Source organism: Vicia villosa, unplaced genomic scaffold (genome assembly GCF_029867415.1).
Source record: "Vicia villosa cultivar HV-30 ecotype Madison, WI unplaced genomic scaffold, Vvil1.0 ctg.003201F_1_1, whole genome shotgun sequence".
In the NCBI taxonomy this organism is placed as follows: domain Eukaryota; kingdom Viridiplantae; phylum Streptophyta; class Magnoliopsida; order Fabales; family Fabaceae; genus Vicia; species Vicia villosa.
Genome location: NW_026706139.1, coordinates 14,070 through 17,349, shown reverse-complemented (window position 1 = coordinate 17,349; position 3,280 = coordinate 14,070). Strand labels below are relative to the sequence as shown.

The 3,280-nt window shown below is 29.0% G+C and overlaps 1 long non-coding RNA gene across 1 annotated transcript; it reads right to left on the bottom strand.

The window, feature by feature from the left end:
• Positions 1 to 2,051: 2,051 nt before the first annotated feature.
• LOC131640572 (uncharacterized) lies at positions 2,052 to 2,929 on the bottom strand. The gene is made up of 3 exons (XR_009295281.1): positions 2,780 to 2,929; positions 2,582 to 2,682; positions 2,052 to 2,450 (listed from the first exon to the last, which is right to left on the bottom strand). It is a non-coding gene; the product is annotated as an uncharacterized LOC131640572 (long non-coding RNA).
• Positions 2,930 to 3,280: the final 351 nt, after the last annotated feature.

The following is a 3,280-nucleotide window of genomic DNA, read 5'->3' as shown; positions in this document are numbered from 1 at the left end:
CAAAATTATTTGGGAACTTGGTGAAAATTGGCCATGAAGTTTGAGAAAAACTAGGGTTTTTTTACACTTAAGTATTTTTTTCAGGAACTTTGTGAGCCCATATCTCTTAAATGGTTGATTTTTTGAAGACATTTTGTATGTGACAAAGTTGTTTATTGGATCAAAATCTACAACTTTCATGTTGGTAGTTTTCTTCAGTTTGTACTTGAAAATTTAAGTTATCTGCCCATGAAGTTTGGACAGAAATGCTTAAAAACACTTAGAAAAAAAACTAAGTATTTGAAATTTCCTACTTTGACTTTTGTTGACTTTTTGATCTTTGATTGATTTTTTTGAATTTATTTGATCAAATGATTTTAATAATCATATGTTGATGATTTTGATCCTTAAAAGTCCATAGTTGACCTAAATTCCAAAAAGTCAAAGGTGATCTCCAACAGTTGACTTTTTCCAAATGAACTGTGTTCTTGGAGATTTCAAATGAATCAAGCTTTCCTCCTAAAATGAATGTTGTGAATGGATTATAATGAGATAATGGAAGTTCTTGAGCTATGATTTGAGCCATGGGATCTTGTCCTGGTAAAAAGTCAACTCTCCAAGTGAATTAGGTCAAAAAACCCTAATTGTGGACTAGATGAAATTAGGAGTTGTTGAACTTGAATTGAAGTACATCTTCCATTGGATATGAATGTAGGAATAATTTGAATATGTTTGAGATTTTTGAATCATCTTTTGAAGCTTTGTGAGTCTTCCCAAATGAAAGTCCTAACTTCAGTCCCTAATGGGCCCAAAACCCTAATTTGGTGACTTTGATAGACTTGAGGCTTGATGCCTTGATATTGAAGATCATAGGTGGATGAATGAAACATATTGAGACATATGATTGTGTTGAGTATCACTTCCATCTTGGATTGTTATTTTGCTGGAACCTCCTGACTTGAAACCCTGATTTGAGTACTTGGTGAACAAGTGACTGCCCTGGGTGTCTGCTTTGAGTTGATATAATAGTTGAGATGTTTAAATGATGTGACATCTTAGGGGGGTCAAAAATTAGGGTATGACACAGGGGAAACAAGATGAAGCTCACATTAAGGTACATTACTTAGTATAGTTTCTCTATTCTCTTTTATGATTGATGTGTTAGAAATGGTTGAGGAAGATGATATGGATTTAGATACAAAAAGGTGAAGCACTAATTTTAATGAATTATATGCAATCTTTTGAATTTATTTTCATCTTGCACTTGATGAATTTTTTTTTAGGAATTACACATGATTTATCTCAAGCATTAGAAAGAAGTGGTCAAGATATTGTAAATGTTATGAAGTTAGTAAAAGTATCCAAAATAAGGCTACAAGATATAAGAGATAATGGCTGGGATTCTTTGTTGAATGTTGTTTCATTTTGTGAGCATAACGATATTGACATTTCAAATATGGATGACACTTTTCAACTATCATAAAAAAAGTCAAAGCAAAAAATGGAGAAAGTATCTAATTTACATAATTTTCAAGTTCAATTGTTTTATGAAGTGATTGATCGATAACTTCAACAGTTGAATAATCATTTTACTGAAGTGAATATTGAGTTGTTCCTTTGTGTAGCATGTTTAAGTTCGAGAAGTTCATTTTCTGTGTTTGATAAGGAGAGGTTAATTCATTTAGCTCAATTTTATACTTTCATGTTTTCCCAAGTTGAGTTATTGGCACTAGATTGTCAACTAGAAAACCATTTCTTAGATTAATGCACTAACAGTGAATTTTCAAAATTATAGGGGATTAATGATCTTGCTATCAAGCCCGTATAAACCAAAAAATATGTTGTGTATCCGTTGGTATATTTTCTTTTAAAGTTATCTTTGATATTACTAATGGCAGTTGCAACAGCTGAAAGAGCTTTCTCTGCTATGAATATTATCAAGAATCAGATGTGAAATTGCATGGATAATGAATGGTTAAATGATTGCTCAGTTACTTACGTTGAAAAATATATTTTTGTTGATGTTGAAAATGAGAAAATCATTCAAAATTTTCAAAACGTAAAAAATCGTAGAGAACAATTATGATGTACATTTATATTTTGAAAATGAAATATTATATTTATTTATCCGACTACTCAAAATTTCTAGCTCTGTATCCCTGGAAAAAAAAGTGGCGCGCTTTCAATAACACTATGATACCTCGTCGACTAAACTTAAGTAAAGTTGTTTTTCAACCAAGATAAAATCACTTAATCATAATAGTATAAAATAAATGATAGATGCTTACTTTACATAATCATAATCATAATAAAAAAATCATAATCGTTTTACATAATCATAACCATCTAGTAGTTTTGAAAAGAAGTAAATATTTATAGATAACTATTTTGTAAAACGGGTACAAATATTTAGAGACAAGTAAGTTGCAAAAGCAAACAATGATATAAACTGTTGCATGATATATACTCTCCTGCATGAAAGAAATTTAAAGGTCAGAGACAAAAGTCGCATTATGCAAGAAATTATAAGAGCAACAACTAACAAACACGTTTAAATAAAAATTAAAAGTTTAGAAGTAGCAAAATTATGTGTTAACTTAACTGGTTAAATAACACAATAACATTTCATCCAAATGCACAGGGAAAGTGCAGGTGAGACACAATAATCTTTACAATCGAAGTTTGTTTTACATTTGCGAGATACTATAATTTAAAACACTAAATAATGTTATTGAAGTGGGATAATATATTGTGTATAATATAACTAATAAAATTTAAGTTTGATGAGAAAAACACTTACCTTTGCCTCCATTTACCACAAGAAGTAGATAAATAAATAGGACGAGAATGTATACAAATTTGAGAAATATAGTCATATTTTTTTCTCATTTTCATGTAATCATTAATTTGTTTGGTCATTTTATAATCTAAAAATATTTAATTCTTTGCTATATTAATCAAAATCTTTTATTAAATTAAAATTATGATTAAATGTCTTATAATTATATCCATAAGTTGTAGTTGGCCTTTGCTCATTCAATTTGATCACTCGACTCTTTTGGTAATATATATATATATATATATATATACTAAGAAAAATATTATTTAAAGCATTTTTTGCATTTGCATTTGCAATGGTTTTATTGCTTGTGATATCTATATATTGTGACAATTTTACAATCGTAGCAAGTATCTGTACTGTGTATCTATTTTATGATGGTTTATTTTTTTTTTGTCTTAACTGTCGTAAAAAACACGATAGTTTTAAACAACCTCTAAAGTAAAACTAGTAACAAAGCCG